Below are 24,042 nucleotides of genomic sequence, written 5' to 3'. Positions count from 1 at the left end.
ATAACATCATCCTCCCCCTCAACGTTTAAATTTTGCTGCAATGCATAGATGTAAAGGTTCCTTTATGTCATTTTTTAAATGTAAAAGCAATAAATACGCACTTTAACACAAAGGAAAAGGCCAAACTGAGGCTTAACCCCATGCTTTAGCCCCATCAAACATTCACATACATAGATCCTTTTTTTTTTTGAACGCAAGAAACCCATTTTTTCCCATTTTTCTCTTTTTTTTCTATTTATTTTTAATAGAAAATAGATATTTTTTGGTTTTTTTCTAATGACTAATCATTTAAACTAAAACTCGGTATTCTTTCTTATTTTATCCCATATCCACTCATTTTTTCCACTCAAAATCAAAGAAACTATCAATTTTCAACAAATTTTATGTTTTTTCGGGTTTGAACATTTATAATTGTAGTAAATCAATACGGGTTCTGCATAACAGTGATTGCAGCCCTCAAACATAATGCAAGGAACATTCAAATGAAATTTCAGCCCATGTGCACACCGTTTAGACCATGAACGATAAAAAATAAGGAAAATTCTTTCATAAAATAGAGCATACTGCCTTTTTGCGTGTTTCGGGTTTTTTGAATATTTAATTGGGATTTTGTATTGACCAACCAGCATAGATCTTCAGCCTTCAGCCTCCTCATCCTCTTGGAACAATCCGGTGCCTCCCAGACAAGCAACCATCTCCCAATTCCCTTCTTGATTCTTGCCACATGAACTGCCTCTATGTAGGAGAGAGAAAGACTGAATTCTGATCTCCACAACCAGACAGCCATTCCATGCATGGATACCGGTAATGAGGAGAGAAGATAGAGTGTAGATGAGCCATCTAGTTCAATTGGGGGGTTATTTGCACGCCCCATAGTCCCCTCTCCATCAATCATGAAAAATGGCACCTTCTTTCTTTGCACACGAAAAAAATGGACGCCCTCCCCTCGCCCCACCCATAATTTTGATTTTTGGTTGGGGCTCCAAAGGGATCCCCCAAAAGGTATGACTCTTGGGCCCCCTAAAGTCTATTCCCACTTGACATTTGGGCTTGGCCTCCCGAGCACTCCCATTTCCTTGTCCGGTATCCGAATTGAAGTCTAAAAAATCTTGGGCATTCCTCTTGAAGTCCTCCACTGCCGAGCATCTCCCAAGGTCTCATCTAACATGCCAAAAATTTATGAAAATTCACCAACTATCGTCTAGTGGGCCTTTTAAGCACTTTCGGGTATAGCCGCCTGAAATCGTACTGATTGCTACCGTCACCTTCAACGAAGTCTATTTTTTACCTGAAATTCAACATTTTTGGTTATTTTTAAACACTTCTAGGTATCAAAAATCAGCTGTCATTGGCGACCCCTGGGATAGGGCGACTCAACCCGTCGAATCCCACGAACATATCTACACATAAACACAACCAAAAAGAGCATCAAGCTGATACAAAAAAGATACACATCAAAGCACGACACAACTCTTAGCCTACCCCTTGTCAAAACCAAGGCATGAAATACACGAGGAGTAGGCCTAGCATAATCTGATAGAAAGTCTAAAGCTAGTCACTAACCAACTGCTCCAACACAGCTAAGATAAAAATAACAAGAAAAGAGGTCATCAAAAGTGGTGGTCTAAACTACCTACCTAACTAGGGACAACTCAACTAGGAGCTTCTACTAGATGATGGCTCCTATAGCCTGAGCAAGAAGTAGTTTCTTTTAGCACATTGCTCTTTTAGCCTCTTATTTTCCATACTCGGGCATGTAAAAAGGAGGGAGCTGGGCGTAGTGACCCAAGGAGAACAGGGCATCGGCCTCAAGTCCTGTCTTGGTACCTAAGAACCTACCAAGCGCTCACAAGGCGACATTGAATCCTTTTCTAATGCTCACTTTTATTTTCACTCCAACGGTCTGGTATTCTTTGTTTTTCAGCTAGATGCCACACCTAGGAAGACAAGGCATCAGCCCCCAAGTCAGACTCATCCCCAGGAACCTACCAGGCCTTCGCAAGGTGATAAACAACAACTCAAGGATTTTTATTTCTTTCCTTTTCTATTTTTATAGGGGGTTAGAATCCCTTTTTACACACCTCAGTACATTCATATATTGGCTTTCAGATATTTAGGGTTTTTTCTCTTTCCATTATTATTTTAGTAGGCTTCTCTAACTGCCTCACTACTAACAGGAACTCCTAGAACGGCTGCCTAGTAGGTCAGCAAAACAGGGTCACTAGAATTGCCTTCTAAAATAGGTCCTTCAATGCCTGGCAATGCCTGGCAATGCCTTTGTAGGAGGTAATGACTACTCAGACCTCCCCCAGACATACATATCCTAAACTTAGGACTTCATGCCTCGAGTATCGGTCCCCAACAAACAAAAGAAAGTAACCCTTACATGCATATATATCATTGATTGCTTAAGGGAAAAGACTCAAAAAGGGGGATGAAACCACCTGGAATGGCCACAAGAAGCTCCTTTACAGCAAAGGCTTCCTCCAGCGACTTCATCGACCTGTATGATGCAATCACTACAACAAAAAACCATTAACTGTACCCGCACCAAATAGACATGGGATCCTCTTAGCCTAAAGAAATAGCACATTTCACTGCAAACTAGCTGGCCCTTTTGGCCTAAAGAAATCAAACATGACATGACAAAACTAACTGGCCCTCCTGGCCTAAGGAAATAGAGCATTAAAACCTTAAAAAAACTAGCCTTCTTGGCATAAAGAAATCAAACAAACCAGCTCATATAGATCCCTCCTTGGAAGAAGGCAGATATATGAAAATATGCTCCATTCCAAGGGATAAAATAGGGCTCTCAACCCTAAACTAAATGCATCAAGTTGTGACCCATACCTCCTACATATACAACAAGAGGCATACGTGTAACATGTCGTTTGATCAACCTATGGGTCCAGGAAATAACATTCCCCACAAGCAACCAGGTCCCGTCTTGTTATCAAGAGCGACATCCCGACTAGAACCACCGTTGAAGAAGAGGTCCTCTTCATAAGAAAAATTAGCTAAGGAATCTACAAACTAATTCAAATAACATGGAATGAGCTGAAGAGATACGCTCTCAAATTCATTAATTAGGGTTATAGCAGTTTGATGATACAAACAAGGATGGGATTCCGAACTGTATATGTCCCATTGAGTTGATTTAAGATTAGCTGGGAATCCCCCTTTACCAACAACTGCCGAATACCACCTGTCTTGGCAATATTCATTTCCATAATCGAGGCTTGATACTCTCCCATCTTGTTAGTAAATCTTGCCCCGAGATAAATCGCTAATTTCATTGCAACCCTACGTCGGGGATCTCAGATAACTACTCCAACACTCCCTTTTTTATTAGGCCCTTGGATTGCTCCATTAAAGTATAACATGTACATCCATAATGGGTTTACATAGCCAGCCATCAAGAACTCCCCTATTCGTAATTATGATAGTCAAAATTCAACATATTGAGAGGATGAACTGACGGATCCATCCCACCTTCTTCATTAAACATCCCACCTTCTTCATTAAACTCAACAGGGATGCTTGTCAAAATTTGTAAACAGTGATGGCAGAAAACTTTGATCTCCCACACAAAGGTATCATCTTCTTGCTCAATCACTTTGTATCCCTTGCTTCACCAGATAAGCTTCCCCTGATGATATCTTTGCTTGAGATATGGGTTCTCAAAATAAGGGATTAACCTGTCAAGATTGTGGGAGATAAGGAAGGAGTCTCACTTGTAGCTTTCGCACTTGCACAAATGAGGGAATACACACACAGGTGGAGGTTGAAAACAGTTTTTCTCTTATTAGTTGTGTAAGCCAAAAAGAACACAAGTACAGAGAAATAGAAGAACCCTATATATGAGTCTCAAACCAAACTCAACTAACTAAGGTGGCATACTAACTGAGCCACGAACTGGAGTAGATAAGGATAGCTGTCATCTAGCTATTATTCATGGGCGGTGTACCAACCACATCTGCAGCTAACAAGTTGGTGACATAAATGCACAACGGTCACCCTGGCATATCACGAGTGGAGCTCGATATCTCAACACTCCCCCTCGAGCTCAATCCCAATTCTTGCACACCCAGCAGGTCTCTGAACTTGCGCAGCTTCTCTGCACCCAATGCCTTCGTAAATATGTAAGCTACCTGATCCTCTGTGCTGACATAAACTAGATCAATAAGACCTAGTAAAACCCTCTCCCGCACATAGTGATAATGCACCTCAATGTGCTTTGTTCTAGCATGATAGACTGGGTTATTTTCCAAGTGTATACTACTCATGTTGTCACAATAAATGACAATTGGCCCATCTATATGCTAATGCATATCATAAAGTAGCTTATGCAACCAAGCTACCTCACATGCAACCATTGCTGCACCCTTGTACTCAGCCTCTGTGCTCGACAAGGCAACTGTAGGTTGTTTCTTGCTGCTCCAAGTGACTGCAGCACTCCCAAAAGAGAACGCATATCCACTGGTAGATCATCTATCAAAAATACTACTAGCCCAATCAACATCAATGTATCCATGCAACTATATCTCAACCCTAGTCTCATAAAATAGTCCATACTGCAATGTGGACTTCACATACCTGAGTATGCGTCTAGCGGCATCCAAATGCGATTTCCTTGGAGCCTGCATAAAGCGACTTACCAATCCAACAGCATAGCTCAAATCTGGCCTGGTAATAGTCATATAAATCAAACTTTCTACTATGCGTCTGTACATAGTAGGGTCTTCCAGAAGCTCACCTGCATCTGCGCTCAGCTTCACATTCTGCTCCAAAGGAACTGAAATAGGCTTACAGCCTATCATCCCATATTTGGACGGCATGTCCAATCCATAGTACCTCTATAAGAGTCGTATCCCACTTGGTGATCTAATCACCTCAATGCCCAAGAAATAACGCAGCTCTCCCAAATCCTTCATCTCAAACTTCTGCTTCAATAGCATTTTCACATGAAGGATATCTTCATCACTATCACCTGTCATAATCAAATCATCAACATAAATGACAAGTAGCATAATAACTTTCTCTGTTTTTCTCACATAAAGTGAGAAATTTGCCTTGGAAATCCGAAAGCCAATAGTGACAAGATACTGTCCTATCTTGTCAGACCATGCTCTAGGTGCTTGCTTCAAGCCATACAAGGCTTTCTTCAACCTGCAAACAAACTCAAGATGAATAGCATGCACATAACCTGGTGGCTGCTCCATATAGATCTCTTCTTGCAAATCACCATGCAAGAAGGCATTCTTTACATCCATATGATGTAAAGACCATCCCTTTGATGCAGCCATAGCAATGACTGCTCTTATGGTTGCCATCCTTGCAACCGGACTGAATGTTTCTTCATAATCAATGCCATATGTTTGTGCATACCCCTTGACTACTAATCTTGCCTTGTATATGTTCACAGAACCATCTGCATTGTGCTTCACCTTATAAACCCACTTACAACCAACTGCATTCTTATCTTTAGGCAAAGGTACCGATTCCCATGTAGAATTTTCTTCCAAGGCATCCATTTCTTCATCCATGGCTTTCTCCCATTTTTCTTTTCCCATGGCTTGCTTAAAAGAAGTGGGTTCTGGTTCCTGTATCACTTTGACTATATAGGCATAGTGAATGGCTGTAAATCCATCATATTTCAGCCTATCCATAGGATACCTAGCTCCGGTAGACCTGCGCAAAGTAGGCTCACTTCTGCAGAGAGTAACCAATAAAGATGCACTTCTTAGCTTTTGGATCCAACTTGGATCTCAACTCATCTGGCACATGAACATAGGCAATGCAACCAAAAATTTTCAAATGAGAAATATCTAGTTTCCTACCAGTATACCTCTCCTCTGGAGTCATCCCATGTATTGCTGCAGTGGGAGTCCTGTTCATTATGTAGACTAATGTAGCAAGTGCTTCAGCCCAGTAAAAATCTAGCAAGTCTTTTTCGTTGAGCATGGCACGAGATACCTCTCCAATATGCCTGTTTTTCCTTTCTGCAATTCCATTTTGTTGTGGGTTATGACTGCATGAATATTGCTGCTTTATGCCATGCTCCTATAGGAACCTTGCAAACTCATTTGAGAGGTACTCTCCCCCTCCATCTGACCTTAGGTATTTTATTTGCAAACCTGTTTCTTTTTCAACCATAGCTTTAAGAGTTTTGAAATGCCCAAACACCTCACTTTTCTTTTTCATAAAATACACCCAAACTTTTCTGCTATAGTCATCAATAAAAGTGACAAAATAATGACAGCTTCCAATAGATGCATCTTTAGTAGTCCACACATCAAAGTGGATTAATTCCATGGCTTCTTACTCTCTTGAACATGTCTAGGAAACGGTTTCCTTGCCTGTTTTCCAAATTGATAGGCTTCACATACCTTATTCATTTCTGCAATCTTGAATTTAGGCAATCCTGCAATAATATTTTGGGCCTGCATTGATTTAAGTCACTGTATATTAACATGACCAATGCATTTATGCCAGATATCAATATCTACAACTACACCAGTCCCATGTGCAAACATTGCTACACTCAATTCAAGCACGTCTGCATCCAACGTAAACATTTTGCCCTTCTTCTTTCCTTTTGCTATCAAGCGACCTTTATTTTTCATATCCTCAACAAAGCATCCATGAGGATTAAATCTGACCTGCAAGCCCTGCTCAACCATTTGACCAACAGAAACCAGCAGAAACCAGGCTCTTGGTGATATTCGGGACATGAAATACATCTGACATGTATTTTTTTTTCCCATCCTGCATAGACAAAAGAATTTTTCCAATCTGCACAATAGGATGTGCAGTATCATCACCAGTCTCTAAAAATCCTGGTTTTTCCATTTTCCTTGCATCCTGCATCCATTCTGCATGACCTGTCATGTGGTTTGATGCACCTGAGTCAACATACCACACATCGTTGCTTTCTTCTACACTTGGTCACAGAATTGGTCATGTGCTGCACCATAAACAAATGCTCATTTCTGTCATCACCCTGTCTACTAGAAGATGTATAATTCCCTTGTTGCAATTTTCCATTCATGATGTCATTCTGCTTTTTATAGCAGTCTTTAACCATATGACCCATTTTACCATAGTAGTAGCATTCAACATTGCTGTTTGCATTTTGCCCTCTTTGCCATCCACCACGACCTCTTTGGCTCCCCTTGCCTCTAGAGTTACCACGTCCTCCTCCATAGGACTAGTTTTCTTGAGTTTGCTACATATTTTGATTTCTACCACGGCCTCAAGATTGGCCTCCTCTACCTTTGCCTCTACCTCTTCCAGCATTTGAGTAGAAGACAGCTTCTTTTGAAGTTCCTCCTGAAGAAGATGCACCACCATTTCTCTGCTCCTCAAAAATTAGAAGAGCAATCAACTCCTCAAAATCAGGAAATCTTTCACGGACGGAAATGGATGTTCGCAACTGTGCATAATCCTTTCCTAGACCATTCAAGGTCACAGAAACTAAATCATCATCTTCCACTGGTGACCAAATGGAAGTAAGTGTATCTGCAATCTTCTTCACCTTCATGTGGTAGTCATTGATACTCATACTTTCTCTTTGCACATTGTGCAACTCTTGCTTGAGCTGCATTTTCCTGGCTTGCATATTTGTGCTATACATTTTTGACAAAGTATCCCATGCCTCCTTTGGTGTACTTGCATCCTGAATATGCACAATCATAGAGTCTGAAATACTGATAGACAACCAGTACATAACTTTTCTGGCTCTCTCATGCCATCCTTTAAATGCCTGCATTTGTTGTTGATTGGGAACATCAGGAAGAACTGGTTCTTCTTCATTTCCTGCAACGAAATCCCAATATCCTTTTCCCATAAGGAATTCGTCATTCTAAACTTCCATGCTTGGAAGTTGTTCTTGTCAAGCTTTTCAGTGACAATCTGTGAAAGAGAATCAGATGCCATTACAGAACACTGCAAAAAATTCTGTCACTGCAAAAAACACAGCTTCAGCCTCACAAGAGCAAATCTGCAAAACTGACGAAAGTGGTATTTGACCACACAGTCACTTCCTAGTGACGATTTTGCATCAACAGGCAACAAGGATGATTCTGTAACTCCCAATTTTTTTGCGCACAGGCATACGATGCAATTTCTATAGTAACTTTTCACCGACCTATAGAACAGTGATCGCACAACAAAAAACAGGGCCTTTTCCTGAGTGTGTGCGGAAAACTTCCGCCTCCAAAACAGGCCCCGAAATGGCCTCGAATAAAAAACACAGGGCAACCAAGGGCTAAAGCCCTTACCCGCAGCATATACTGCCCTCTTGCTACACCGCGAAGGGCATCTCAATCTGAGACAATGCACTCTTGCACTTTTCAGCTGTGCTACCTGCAGAGACTTGCTCCCAAACTCGAAAAATGAAAGCAACACTGGTCCTCTTACCAGAACACTGCGAAATTGGTTTGCTTTCTTGAGCTCCTTACCACGAACCTGGCTCTGATACCATGTCAAGATTGTGGGAGAGAAGGAAGGAGTCTCACTTGTAGCTTTCTCACTTGCACAAATGGGAAAATACACACACAGGTGGAGGCTGAAAACAGTTTTCCTCTTCTTAGTTGTGTAAGCCAAAAAGAACACAAGTACAGAGAAATAGAAGAACCCTATATATGAGTCTCAAACCAAACTCAACTAACTAAGGTGGCATACTAACTGAGCCACGAACTAGAGTAGATAAGGATAGATGTCATCTAGCTATTATTCATGGGCGGTGTACCAACCGCATCTTCAGCTAACAAGTCGGTGACATAAATGCACAACAGTCACCCTGGCATATCACGAGTGGAGCTTGATATCTCAACATAACCACCCCATCAACTAGTTTAAGCTCTCCTACAGGTCTCAAATCAACCCCAGCATAGATCAGCAATGCATTAAGCATGTTAGCATATTCAAAAATAATAAGGTTTAATCTTATTAAGATTAACCTTATTCTTAAATTTCACTCCCTATAAATCAGCTAATAAAGTCGTGGTCTTATTTTTACCTAACCGAACTATCTTATAAGGGCCATCCCATCTAGGTTCCAGCTTTCCTGGAAATAGCTCCCTATGCGCATCATAGTATAGAACTAACTGCCCTTTCTTACAGGTATATTTCTTCGCTTTTAGATCATGCAATGGCTTCATCTGACATTTAGCCACCTCTTGGTGCAACAGACTCTGCAATTTAAGTTCATCCAAGTGGGCTATAGTCATAAAATGCTCGAATAGGACATCTTTATCACCCAAAGAATGATTGATTGCGAATCTTATGGTCGACAACTCAATTTCTAAGGGCAAGGCATACTCCTCCCCATAAACTAATTTGAATGGGGTGTGGCCAGTGGCTTGCTTGAACGCCGTATTATATACCTAAACCGCCACATATAATTTTCTATCCCAGTCCCACTTCTTTTTGGAGACTATTTTGGATAGGATACCCACAAGCTGCTTATTGGTACTTTCAACTTGTCCATTTGCTTGCCAATTATAGGGGGTCGTCTTGTTATGCTTAATTTCCATGCTTCAGTCAGGCTTTTAATTACCTTGTTCAAAAAATGGGTTCCACGGTCCGATACTATTTCCTTTGGTGGAACAAAATGGCAGATGATCTACTCAAGTAGGAAACTGGTAGTCTCTTTTGCATTATCATGCCTCGTCGCACGTGCTTCTGACCACTTCATAAAGTAATCAGTTGCTACTACAATGTATCTCTTCTAAGTAGTAGACAACGGGGTAATAGATCCCACAAAACCGATGCCTCACTTCTCAAATGGAAGGGTAGCCATAATCGGCATAAGTGGTCGCTTCCTATTCTCTCTATTATCATGCCTTTGACATGTATCACATCTCTTGACATAGTTAAATGAATCCTGGAAGATGGACGGCCACAAATACCCAGCTCTTAAAGCCTTCTATGCTGTTAATCGCCCAGCAAAGTGCCCTCCACAAGCGGAGTCATGGCACTCTTCCAATATAAATGGAACCTCATCAGGCATCACACATCGGCGATAGATATCATCAACACCCTGCCGATATAGTATTCCTGTGATCAAGGAAAATTTCAATGCCTGCTGTTTAATTTTCCTCTTCTCTAATTTTGATAAAGTAGCTCCAGTCTCTCCCGTAGAAAAATAGTGCATTATAGCAGCATACCAGGAGGACTTGAACAAAGTTTCAATATCACTTCCTTCAGCCGAGACCTCTTTTGGCTCTCCGAAATCCACAAGACACTCTACAATGCCCTGAAGCTTTAGCGGCTGGCTCTTAGTCTCATAATCAAATTCCTACATAGCGATTAACCACTTTGCTAAATGATTAGCCGGCTGTAACTTATTCAACAATAATAAAAGCCCTTCTGCCTTCATATAAAAAACCACCTTCTCATAAAGAATGTAGTGCATGAACTTTTTGTCGCAAATACCATCGCAATTCAAAACTTCTCCATATTGGTGTAGTTAATTTCTAATATTCCCAACTTCCGACTAGCAAAAGCTATCGGATGGTACCACTTCTCCTCCCAAATTTGGGATAAGCAGCAGCTAATATGGTTTTTGCTGAAAATATATAGAACATTTCGCCCCTTTTAGCTCCTGCTTCACTACGTCAAAAGATACTTTGCAAGCATCATTCCATGCAAGCTGACAATTAAAGGATAATAGGTTCATCAGTGGCAACGTTCATTCTGCTAGGGCATTGATAAGCCTACGATAATACCCTACTGATGACAGAAAGCTATGCACTTCCTTTGGAGTACATGGCCGACTCATGGTGACTATGACCTTAATCTTTTCAGGGTCAGTCGCAATCCCTACGGAACTAACCATATGGCCTAACAATAGCCCATAAGGCACTCCAAAGACGCACTTCCGTGGGTTGAGAGCTATGAAAAATTGTCAACAACGCTTGAAACACTTCCAGAAAATAATCGATTGCCTTTCTCTTACAGTGGCTACCCCTAGGTCATCAATGAATACTTTCAACTCCTTTGGGGAGATGTCACCAAAGGTCTTGTCGGCTGTTCTTTGCCACGAACCAAGTGCATTACATAACCCAAATGCCATCACATGGTATGCAAAGGTACTGAAGACAGTGATAAATGTCATTTTCAGCTTGTCTTGGTCAGCAATCGCCATTTGGTTATACCCTGCAAAGCAATCCATGAACGAATATATTTCCCTACCCCCGCCAATTGATCCAAAATTTGGTCAATAAATGGTAACTGGTAATAATCTTTAACAGTCTATTTATTTAGCTCTCTAAAGTCTATACAAAGACGGATTTTATTATTCTTCTTCTTTCTAACCACAACTAGCGAACACCATTCAATATGCTGAACTGGGAAGATCAAACCTGCTTTTTGCAACTTCTGTAGCTCATCAAACAACCTATCCCTTAGTTCAAAAGGCATACGCCTTACTTTCTGACTTATAGGGCGGGTACCTTCCTTTATAGGAAGGGTATGCATAGCCAGACTGGGAGAAATACCCCTAAGTTCGTCAGAGCTCCAAGCAAAGAGATGTCATGGAACTCCTGAATCAGGGACACATAGTCCTCTCTCTCTTTCGAACTGAGCATGGAACCTAATTTGATTGGCCGCACATCATTAGGCGTTCCAAGGTCCAACTCAATAACGTTCGCATCTCTTATTCAATCTTGAGGCTCTATTGGCTCATTCAAGGTTATTTGATAAATATCCTCTGTAGTGGACCCTTCTTTAGATCCATCGCTTGATGACGTCTCACTACCAGATGGATCATCTATTATTTCTAGTTCAATGGAGGATAATGGAGCTCTCTCACTCTGAGGAGACTCAGGGTAAGCATCCACTAGTGCACGATAGGCACCTCGACCTAGAATCACTCGACCACCAGGTATATCGACTTAACCGTCTGTCGGTAGAATCCATGGCCTGCCTAGCAAAACTTGATAGCTACGACATCCTGCAAACCTTATCACCCTAAAGTCTAGATAGCATTCCACGCTTGCAATTGTAACGTGCACTTTAGTGATGCAACCTTCTGGTTGTCTTAGACTATCATCATCCATCCTAAGAACTGTGGAGCCATCTTTTTGGATCTCTAGACCTAACCTCTCCATCAAATCTGAACTCATGATATTGACGAAGAATCCAATGTCCACGATAGAGTGCTCCACTAATATTCCATCCACAAATGCTGGAACCCTAGGGCAATGCTTTTCAGCATGATCGAATCAATCTTCTCCCACTCTAGCTGTGCCCAAAGGTTCTACAATATACCCTATAAGAAGGATTCTCTTGAATTCCTTGCGTACTCCTGGAGAAAGTTTAATCAATTGTAGGAGATTTACATCTGGTTTAACTTCGCAAAGAGAACTTGCTAGGTCAAAGTCATGGTAGTTAGCCAAAGTTCTCTTCTCGTGCCAAACCATTCTCTCCTTTGGTCTTTCAATCGGCTTTGGTGCCACTTTTTTAGCCTTTACCTTCTTTCTTGGCAATCCTTTATCCTTCTCGGGATCAAGTTTACTACCAACAGGTCTTAAAGGTTCACCTTCCACATCAAGATTCAAGACTCTCTTTTCCCTAGCATCTTGCTTAGGGCTTCCCTCGACAAGTTTTACAATTCCTTTGTCACCCTCTTTGATATTTTGACCTCTTGTTACGGCTTGTAGATTAGAAGTTTCAGCATCATTGACACATACGGCCTCAATAAGGCTGACTCCACTGCCATGAGGCAACTCCTCTACAGTAGCCTTTCCTCGTTGCAGTATTTGTCTTGGTCCCTATTTAGTGAGGCCGCCTGACTAGCCATGGGCATAGTCATACTAGGAGGGGCTGGTAACATAGGCAAATTCGGCATAATACTCCCTCTCCCATTCACATTTGACATGGGGTCCCCTTGACTCCCATTGGTTAAGGCCAAATTATTACCATTCCAATTTATCATGGTTGCATAAGCCGCTTGCAAGCACGACTCTACTCATGCTTGGGTAATAGCAGTGTCAATTTCGGCCAAAGCAACACTACTAAGCTGCACCAGGATATTAAAATCCAATCCATGTAGGAAATATTGTGACTGTGCAGCCGCTGGAATGGGAATATAAGTATTAAATTTGCGAAGAACTTGCTTTAGTTTCTTGGCATAGGCCTAGACATTCTCATTTGGATCTTAGCGTGTTACATTCAAGACATGCAACCAATACTACCTACCCCTTTCAAGGGAAAACTCTCTACGGAAAGCCATGAAGAATTCGGCACTACTAGTTATGGTTTTGGCTTCTAGACCGTGATACCACACTGTCGCTCTTCCTTTTAACGTCATGTTGAAGAACATCATTAGTTGTCCTTCGTCTTGGATCCGATAGTTGAACATGAGAGTTTGAAACTCCTTAATATGGAGTTATCCATGTTCTTCTACTAACCCATGGAAAATGGGCAAATGTACTCTTAATGCCGATAAATCCGGTGTCCCTGCTGGAATTGTGATGGGTTGTGCCATGGCTACAACTGGATTGACAATGGGAGTTTGTGTAGGTGCAACTACACCCCCACTTGTTGTGGGTTGATTAACTCGAAGTAGAGAAGTACTAAGACTTCCATTTGCACTCAAAGGGCTACTTGTGACACTTAGGTTACTAGAACCACTATCTCTTATACCTAACGGGCTGCTTCTTTGAGGAGAATACCGTCTTACAATATCCAACCGCCATCTAGCCCTCTTAGCACATTCTGCTCTTTGTATTTTGGCTTCACAATCCTTGTCAAAGAATATAAACCAAATATTGGTCCCTAAAAACCCTAGATTCAAGAACCACCACTTATTCGTGGCTCCCAGGCAGATGCACCACTGATGGGACCTAAAATGGGCCAGCACTGGCTATAGCACTAGCCGGACCTTTGACAATATGCACAAGACAACCGCACGGCCTCACGGTCAGGAGCGTCTACAGGACACATTGCCCTGCCATCGTACGTATATTTTTCATTTATATCTTGTTTATAGTCCAACCCTTAACCTTCTCACACTCCTCAAAGGGAGACCCTATACATTTTGGTGTAATTCACCATGTAGAACAACATAGGAGGCACCCCTTGGCTGATTGCAGCGGCCTCATTGCGACCCTCATACACCTTGGGGATTGGCCCCTCAATGCGTCACTAACACATATGAAATAGACTCCGCTCTTGGTACCAATATTATATCATTCCAGGAATGTAACAGTCCTCACTTACTTGTCCCCTTGGACCCATCGTCTAGACCTACAACTTAGGTGCCTTACTCTCTCCAGCACGGGTCATTTATAATACAACCAAGTGCTATTCATGCCAGAAATAGATATCATTTATATGATTCATGCAATGGTGGATGTCTTATTGTGCACAAACAATTAGGGTTTGAAATCAACCTATGTATTATGCAAAAAACAGCCCTTTTAATGAATTTTCGCTTATACGCAATGTTGCATTATAGGAACCTAGAACCATGGCAATCCTCATGCTGCTAGATCCATTATTTCTAAATAAACCGCATCCTAAAGAGAACAATCAAAATTTGTATTATTTCAACGCTTAAACTATGGTATAATATCATCCTCCCCCTCACCGTTTAAATTTTGCTGCAATGCATAGGTGTAGAGGTTCTTTTATGTCATTTTTTGTATGTAAAAGCAATAAATATGCACTTTAACACAAAGGACAATGCCAAATTGAGGCTTAATCTCATGCTTCAATCCCATCAGACATTCACATACATAGATCTTTTTTTTTTCATTTTTTTCAAACCCAAGAAACTCATTTTTTTCCATTTTTCTTTATTTTTTCTATTTATTTTAATAGAAAATAGGTATTTTCTGGATTTTTTTAAATAACTGATCATTTGAACTAAAATTCAGCATTTTTTCTTATTTTATTCCATGTCCACTCATTTTTCCCCACTCAAAATCAAAGAAACTATCAAATTTCATCGAAATTTGTATTTTTTCGGGCCTAAAAATTTATCATCATTATAAATCAATACAAATTCTGCATAAAAATGATTGCAGCCCTCAAGAATAATGCAAGGAACATTCAAATAAAATTTCAGCCCATGTGCTCACCATTTAGACCATGAACAATAAAAAACAAGCAAAATTCTTTCATAGAGCATACCGCCTTTTTTGCGTGTTTCGGGTTTTTTGAATATTTAATTGGGACTGTGTATCGACCAACTAGCCATGGATTTTAGCACAGATCTTCAGTCTTCAGCCTCCTCAGCCTCTTGGAACAATTCGGTGCCTCCTGGACGACAAGCAACCATCTCCTGATTCTCTTCTTGATTCTTGCCACATGAAGTGCCTCTATGCAGGAGAGAGAAAGATTGAATTCTGATCTCCACAATCAGGCAGCCATTCCACGCACGAAGACCGATGATGAGGGGCAAAGATAGAGTGTAGATCAGCCATCCGATTAGTTGGGGGGTTGTTTGCAGGCCCCATAGCCCCCTCTTTATCAATCATGAAAAATGGCGCCTTCTTTCTCTACACGCAAAAAAAACGGATGCCCCCCTCCCCCCCCCCGATTTTGATTTTTGATAGGGGCTCCAAAGAGAGCCCCCAAAAGGTATGACTCTTGGGCCCCCCTAAAGTCTATTCCCACTTAACATTTGGCCTTGGCCTCCCGGGCACTACCACTTCCTTGTTCGGTATCCAAATTGATGTCTAAAAAATCTTGGGCATCCATCTTGAAGTCCTCCACTGCCAAGCATCTCCCAAGGTCTCGTCTGACATGCCAAAAAATTATGAAAATTCACTAAATATCATCTAGTGGTTCTGAAGCTCGAGCAACGATGAAAGATAATGCTAAGGAGACAGCCAGTTTCATGATGGAGAAAATTGTTTGATGTTTTGGTCCACCGAAAGAGATTGTGTCTAATCGAGGGACATACTTTTTGAACAAGTGGCCCTGAAGATTAAGCACAACAAGACTACTAAATATAATCCTCAACGGAATGACCAGGTTGAGAGTACTGTAAGAAGCTGGGAATAAGGATTTAGTGTAAAAATAATATTGATGTTATGCCATGTCACACTGACATTGGTATAAAAGGAGAGGACATGTAATTTTTTATATCTTTTTGACACATTAATACAATTACTGTCCTTCTCTCCCATCTTGCTCACATCTTCTATGGCTTCTTTCTCTTTCCTGTCTTTCTCTCTCCAATTCTAGTATTTCTCTCTCCTCGTCACTCTCTTTCTCTCTCTTCCTATAGTCTTTCTCTCTCTTCTATAGTTTTCTCTCTCCTCTTTCTCTCTCTCTAGTTCTCTCTCTGACAAGTGGTATCAGAGCATTGGTCTTTGATCCATTTTTCCTTCTATTTTCAATCCTATTTTCTCCATCAAAAATCAATTTCAGACAAGTGCTTAGTAAAGACAATGACTAGTGGAGGGTTATAAACTATCTATAGTTAGTAGGAGGCTACATCTGGAGATCTCCAAGGTCAGATATGGGGGAGGATGATTAAAGTAGCAGCTCATTATCAAATTTCATGCAAAACTGGAGGTAACTAGGGTAAAGGAGAGTTAATCGGGCTTAGTTTGGGGTTAAACTATAGTTACTTTTCAAAAGAGGTATTTCTTTCCTCTTTCTCCAAGATTTGACCAAGCTTTCATGGAGTTCTTTAGCTGAGATCTTCTCTTTATTCACTGATCCTTGCTCTCCTTCAACAATGGCTTGCATAATGGCCTTCTAGGCATCAAATGCTACAGGTTGTATACCATTTTCTTGACTAGAGGATCAACCCCACATGTGCAGGACAGTAGCCTGAAATTTGTGCTGCTTTTTTTCGGCCTGTTCTTCACTAATCTCCATCCAATCTCCAGTACTAATGCTTCTCAATGGTCTTTGTTATTGATTACTTCAAGTCTTTGATGTGTAGGCTCCAAAATGGGGCTATATTCTTCATCCTTTCTCTCTCTTGAAACCCTACATGAACAATCCATGGGCGGCCATGAAAACTTCAGCCCAAGCTTTTATTCTTCAATAATTTCTTGAGTATTCCTCATCAATTCAACCCTGGCATCATCTCAGTGAGGATTCTTTAACAAATTGCAAAGATTTCAGCCTGTGGAGGATATCGGAGCTCATATTGAAGGTTTATTTTGGGGCTTTTCTTCAAGAGGCTTGAATCTTTGGTATTCAAGTGTTCAAGCAAGCCTGGGGCATTGATCCTTCATGGATTTGAGCATATTGGAGCTCATATGGACTGATTTAGTGGATATTTCAAACGTCATGATGGATTCATGGTGGATTTATAATGGATTTTGAAGAATTCTTCCATCAATGGGATTGGAACTGACATCTATCATCTTCTTCAAGCTTAATCAAGGTATTTCTCTTACTTAATCTTTGAAATCTCTCAATAATCCACTTGCTAATGCTTTTCTACTTGTTGATGAGAGATTATTGATTAATTAATTCTTTGAATTGATCAATAGATCAGAGATTAGTGTTATTTCCATTAATCTCAGCCTATTTCATTGAATTTCAGTATTGATTCTATCATAACCTCATCATAAATATCATTTGCCAAGTTTGATGCATAACCTTGACTTGTTGGGTTGAATTATTTTGCCCAAGCTGAAATATTGTAAAAGGATAAGTACTAAAGCAATCAGTGAGTCACTGAATTGCATTGGTAAGACCCTTTCCTTATCCAAATTTTCCAAATTTCATTCAATTGCATCTCATGAAAGGGGCTGAATGAATATTTCAGCAATGCATTTTATACTGGTTAATTAGAATAGAATGTCATTGCCATATTATTGATATACCCACTGAGGAAAAAGGTGGATGCTGGGGGAGATAGTCAGACAAAAGAGAGATGTCGAAAGGGTGCAACCAACCGACCCGGGGGGAACTTTGCTCGAAGGGGTGCAACCAACTGACCCGGGGGGAACTTTGCCTACCTCCCGATGATTCGAAGCCCGTGTAGAGATCCTGTCATGTAATTTTATCCCTCACACTAGTACAATGAGTGGATAATGGAAGATTGAAGATTTTCCAAAGCCTCAAGTATCTTCAGGATCAAAACAAGGTAAAACAGGATTTTACAGGGCATAAGGCATTTACAAGTTGCTACAGGTACACCCTTCATTACTGAAGTACATGTGCAGGTACTACAGGGCACCCACAGGTCCTACTCAATCTTCTATAGGGTTTGGTACCCACTTGGGGTTACTATTTTACCTTACAGGGTCAAAACAGGGCATTTATAGGTCAAAACAGGGTGCAAGCTTGGACATCTCAAACTCAGAGATTGAGTTGCAAAATTTTCTGTCCTAAATTTGTTATAGTGTTCTATAGCTCATCTCGAAGATGGAATTCTTGGCTTTGATTTGGACTTAAAAATTTTGAAATTGATGTTTCATAGCAAAAGTTATAGCCATTTTTCTGACAGGGGATACTGCAGGACTACACTATTATGGCAGGGTATAAGGATAAAAATAAGGTCCATGATGATTATGCTCAGCAAATCATAGATTCCATGTTGGATATTGTACCTCAAGAGATCCCTGAAGAGCCTCAACAACAAGGGAAAATCAGTATACTCAATGATACCTTTTACATACATGAACAAAGGCATAGAGAACGTCATGAGGCACTACTATCAAAAATGGAGCAAATGGTTTTGTCTACTGATCAAACGAAGTCTTCCATTGAGAAGTTAGTAGATTCAATGACTCAAACAAAGGCTTCTATTGACAAGTTTGTGGAATCCAATGCTCAAATTATGGCTCAATTCTCCCAATGGATGCAGATGCAAATGGGATCTAAAGAAGCCAAGGAGAAAGGCTATTCAAATATTGAGCCTTCAGTCCTACTTCAGCCATCTAACCAAAATTGGTCATGGTCATGGAATTATTGGACAAAGAGGCATTCCAAATAGCCAATATGAAATAGGTGAGACTTCACAAAGGCATGATGACTATTTGAGCAATTTGAATGGAGCCAACTCTCAAGCTTTTGGGATGAATACTCAACATCCTAGGGGTCCTCTACCAATGGGAAGATTACATAGTGGTTCTCAACCTGCACCTATGGGGATATTTCCATCTCAATTTGGGGATTCAATGGATGGTGCTCATGATCAATCTATTTTGGGATAGCAACCATTCCACGAAAGAGAGCTGAAGGACAAGATCATTTTAGCCAAGTTTAATGGTCAATCATCTTCACCATTTGATTTAGAGGAGTGGACCTCTAAGATGGAATCTTACGTTGATATATTCCCCAAAACTAATGTCATGAAGATTCATTTTTCTTCTTCGCATTTGGAGGGATTTTCCCATACTTGGTGGAGGTATATAAAAAGGGAAAATATACTTGTAGAGAATTGGGAAGCTTTCAAGGCACTTATTAATGAGGTGTTTGTCTCCCCTCTTGAAAAAGCCAAATTGGCACGGAGATGGTATGGTTTGGAACAAAGAGGCCCAAGTGTAAGAGAGTATAGTAACCAATTTCTCAACCTAACCATGTATCTAGAAATCATCAGTGATGAAGCTAAGCTCCACAAGTACATGTATGGTTTAGAGCCATCTTTATCAGTTGATGTCATGGCACAAAATCCTACTTCTCTCTTTAAGGCTATTGAGCTTGCGGAGCACTATGGAAGGAAATATAGAAGAGAATCTTCATTTCAGCCTGGTTTTGGATAGCCAAGGACTATTTTTAAACAGGGGCAAGTTGGTAACATTTATGGCAACAATCATGTGCCCAATGGGAGCTTAAGGGTGCCAACTTATCCACCATTCAATGCTTCTAGACCTCAAAGTAATTTCAAGACAGCAAACCGTCCTAGAGTTGACTTCAAACAAGCAGACAACAAGCCTAAATCCATTTCAACCAACATGAATCCTAAGTCTATTCCTATGGATCTTTACAAAGAAAGAAAGGAGAAAGGCTTATGTTTCAAGTGTGGGGAAAAGTATACACCTGATCATGCCTCAAAGTATGTATATAAAAATGTCAAACCCAAGCTTTAGAGTATCTTAGTCTTTGAGGATCTTGAAGATGAGATGGATGAATCTAATTCAATTGCACTCAATGCTAAAAATGACGATCTTGATGAAGAAGTTGGGCAAGAGTATTTCTATGATCTAGCTGACTCTTTTCCTTTTGATCCAGGTGGAATTGTTCCTTTTGATCCAGATGGGACTTGTCATGAGCCACTTGCTGCCACTAGTTGTTCTATTTTCATGGATGCTTGGACAGGTTCTAAGAGCCTTAGTACACTCCATATGAAGGGTAACATTCATGGAAAGACTATGTTCATTCTAATAGATAGTGGCAGTACCTATAGTTTTGTGAATAAGTCCATTATGGACAAGCTGAATTGTATTTCCATAGATTTACATCAGCCCATTAGAGTTAAAGTGGCCAATGGTGAAGAAGAAATCAACGCACAGACATGCCCACAGGTTTCTATACAGCCGCTGGCTGAAAATTTTGAAGCAAAAGTAAACATGATTACTTTGGAAATGGGGCCTATAGACATTGTACTCGGTTGTGATTGGTTGATGACATTAGGCAAGATCACTATAGATTTCTCACAGTTGTATATGGAGTTTATTCTCAATGGACAGCTCATCCATTTACAGGGAATTCCTAGTAGATCAAATTTTCAGCTTATTACCATTTAATAACTCAAAAGGGAGTACAAGTGGCATTCAAAAATATTTATTTTACATTTGAATAAATAGATGCAAGATTAGCCCAATAATTCAGCAAACCATCCAGCCTTGAAAACTCTTCTTGAGGAGTATAGGGATTTGTTTAAAGTGCCTACTTCATTGCCTCCCAAGAGAGCAGTAGATCACCCTATTGATTTGGAACCCAACTCAAAGACAATCAATAAGCCACCTTACAGATTATCTAAGTGTGAATAAGAGGAAGTAGCCAAGCAAATCAAGGAATTTCTTGAGATGGGATTCATTGAACCAAGTTTTTCGCCTTATGCATCTCCAATTTTGTTAGTAAAAAAGAAAGATGGATCTTTCAGAATGTTCATTGACTACAGGGATCTTAATAAGATCACAGTGAAGAACAAGTATCCGATACCCAAGATTGATGATTTGCTTGATGAGCTCAAGGGGGCTCAATTATTTACGAAGATTGATTTGAGGTTAGGGTATTATTAGATTCACATGTGAGAGGGTGATAAGGTTAAGACTTCTTTCAAGACTGATCGAGGGCTCTATCATTTCTTAGTGATGCCATTTGGGCTTACAAATGCCCGAGATACCTTCCAGAGCCTGATGAATAAGATTTTGTAGCCTTTCCTCTTTTAGTTTGTCTTGGTGTTCTTTGATGACATTCGGATCTACAATAAGACTTTACAAGATCACTTAGCACATATGAGGAGGGTTTTTGATGTATTGAGATATCACATGCTTTTTTCTAAGGAAAAGAAATGTTCTTTCATGTAGATTGAAGTGGAATACTTGGGACATATTATCAAAGAAAAAGGGATACAGGCTGATCCCAAGAAGGTGTAGTGTATAAAACATTGGCCAACACCTACCACTACTACCTCTCTTAGAGGATTCCTTGGTCTATCTTCATTCTATCATCGATTCATCAAGCACTATGTGGCTATTACAACTCCTTTGACTGAAAGGTTGAAGAAGGAGGCTTTCTTTTGGGATGCTCTTGCAGATAGTAGCTTCAACCAGTTAAAGGGGCTCCTTACCTTTGCTCCTATCTTAGTATGCCCGGCTTCTCCAAAGAATTTACCATGCAGTGTGATGCTAGTGGTTGTGGCATTGGGGTTCTTTTGTTACACGAGCATGGAATAATTGCCTTTGAGATCCATAAGCTTACAGATAAAGAAATGACCATGAATTTTTATGACCAGGAGATGTCGGCTATCTTGCATGCAATTAATAAATGGCACCATTACTTGTATGGCAGCCGATTCAGAGTCCACAGTGATCACAGGGTTCTTAAGTATTTCCTTACTCAGTCCAATCTTACGCTTGAGTAGTATCAGTGGGTAGCTACACTACATAATTATGGTTTTACATCACTCATACGAGGGGCAAAGATAATATAGTGGCTGATTCTCTTTCTCATATGTGGGCTTGCAAAGTTTCAGCTATGGCTGAATTGCATAATAATCCAATTAAAGAACTACAGGAGGCTTATCTTTTGGATGAAGAATTCAGCCATATTTTTTAGAAATTATAGCAAGGTCTTATGGAAGAAAACTCGCATTATCGGTTTAAAAACGGCCTTATTTGGTTGAAAGGCAAGATTGTCATTCCTTCTATCTCTTCTTTTACACTGAAATTTATGGAGGAACTACATTCTTCGCCTTTAGCTAGACATCTAGAAGTTTTCAAGACCTATGACAGAATCAGTAAAAGTTTCCATTGGAAAGGACTGTCAAAAGATATCAAGGACTTTGTCATGAAGTGTAAGGACAACACCCATAAGGCAGGAGGTTTGTTACATCCATTACCTATTCCTACAGATAAATGGACTCACATTACTATGGATTTCATTACTAGCTTTCCTACTACCAAGAAGGGATGGAATAGTATATATGTGGTGGTAGATAGACTCACCAAGGCAGCCCATTTTATTCCAACCAAGATCCAATTTATTGCCTCTCAAGTGGCCAGTCAGTTTACGGAGAAGATTTTTAGACTACATGGATTACCGCAAGTGATTATTCATGATAGAGACTCAAAGTTTATGAGTAACTTTTGGCAGGGGGTATTTACATCTATGGGCACTAAATTGGCTCCATCTACGGCCTATCATCCACAAACTGATAGACAAATAGAAAGAGTTAATAAATGGTTGGAGGCTTATCTTCGCCATTTTTGCTATGATGTCCCAACTTCATGGGATTCTTGGTTACACTTGGCTGAGTTTACTTACAACAACTCTACCCATGCTAGTATTGAAGTTTCACCCTTTGAGGCTCTGTATGGCTACAAGGTGCCCTTACCCACAGTCATCTTTAATGAAAAGATTAACCCTCATGGGAAGGAAGAATTGGAAAGAATGCAAACCCTTCTTCAGCAATGTAAGATGAATCTTAGGAAAGCTCAAGACCAAATGAAGATGTATGCTAATGAGAAGAGGTGGCCTTTAGAGTTCCAAGAAGGAGAGCTGGTCTTACTGAAGGTGCCCAAGTCTAGGTACTCTACATTAAAAGATGGGTCTAGTAATAAGCTTGCTCACAGGTTTTATGGCCCCTACCGGATCCTAAAGCGCATTGGAGACTTGGCATACAGATAGAGCTCCCTTCTTCCACAAAGATTCACAATGTCTTTCATGTTAATCAGCTCAAGTCTTTCTATGGTGATCTAGTGGATATACACTTGATGAGCTGCCACCTATTGATGAAGAAGGTCTTATTCAGTACATCCTAGAGGTTGTTATAGGTCAGCGTGAGAAGAAGCTTCTATCTCATTCTATCATGGAATATTTGATCAAATGGAGAGTTTTACCATCTAAGGAATCTTGATTCTATATTGGATGAGTTTCCTTTCTTAAGGGATACATTAGTGGCTGAAGCCTATTGATTATGGAGCTAGTTTAGGTGCACACAGGATCAAGACAGCATGCTGTTTAAGAACAGCTTTTATTGTGCCTAATTTTCAGAATTAAGCTATCTACATGGCCTTAAAGTACTCTTCAAGAGCTACATTTTGATATATGGCACGCCTCATTTTGACACTTCTACTAGAAATTACGGTAGATTTGGTCGAACAGGATTTGTTTACATAGCAAGCTATCTACTTCATTTTGAGATTATCTATTGAAGATTTTATGGCTCCATATACTCTTGAAGTATTCCAGATCATGTATGTAGCTAAGGCCTACTCTTCTTCTTCAATTTTAGTCCATATGTTGGTCATTTTTTATTCATTTTCCCATTTTTAAAGCTGTAAAAATAGAGTAGTACTCTGTTCTATCCATCCTTTTCTAGTCTTTCAAGTTTGTTTTTTAGGGCAAAAACTTTTGGGAAGGGATGGATCGTAGGAAGCTGGGAAT

Source organism: Lygodium microphyllum, chromosome 23 (assembly GCF_053477565.2).
Source record: "Lygodium microphyllum isolate KBCC chromosome 23, Lygodium_microphyllum_v1.1.10, whole genome shotgun sequence".
Classification (NCBI taxonomy): Eukaryota; Viridiplantae; Streptophyta; class Polypodiopsida; order Schizaeales; family Lygodiaceae; genus Lygodium; species Lygodium microphyllum.
The sequence above is the reverse complement of the archived record's forward strand: the minus strand, read 5'-3'. Positions refer to the sequence as shown.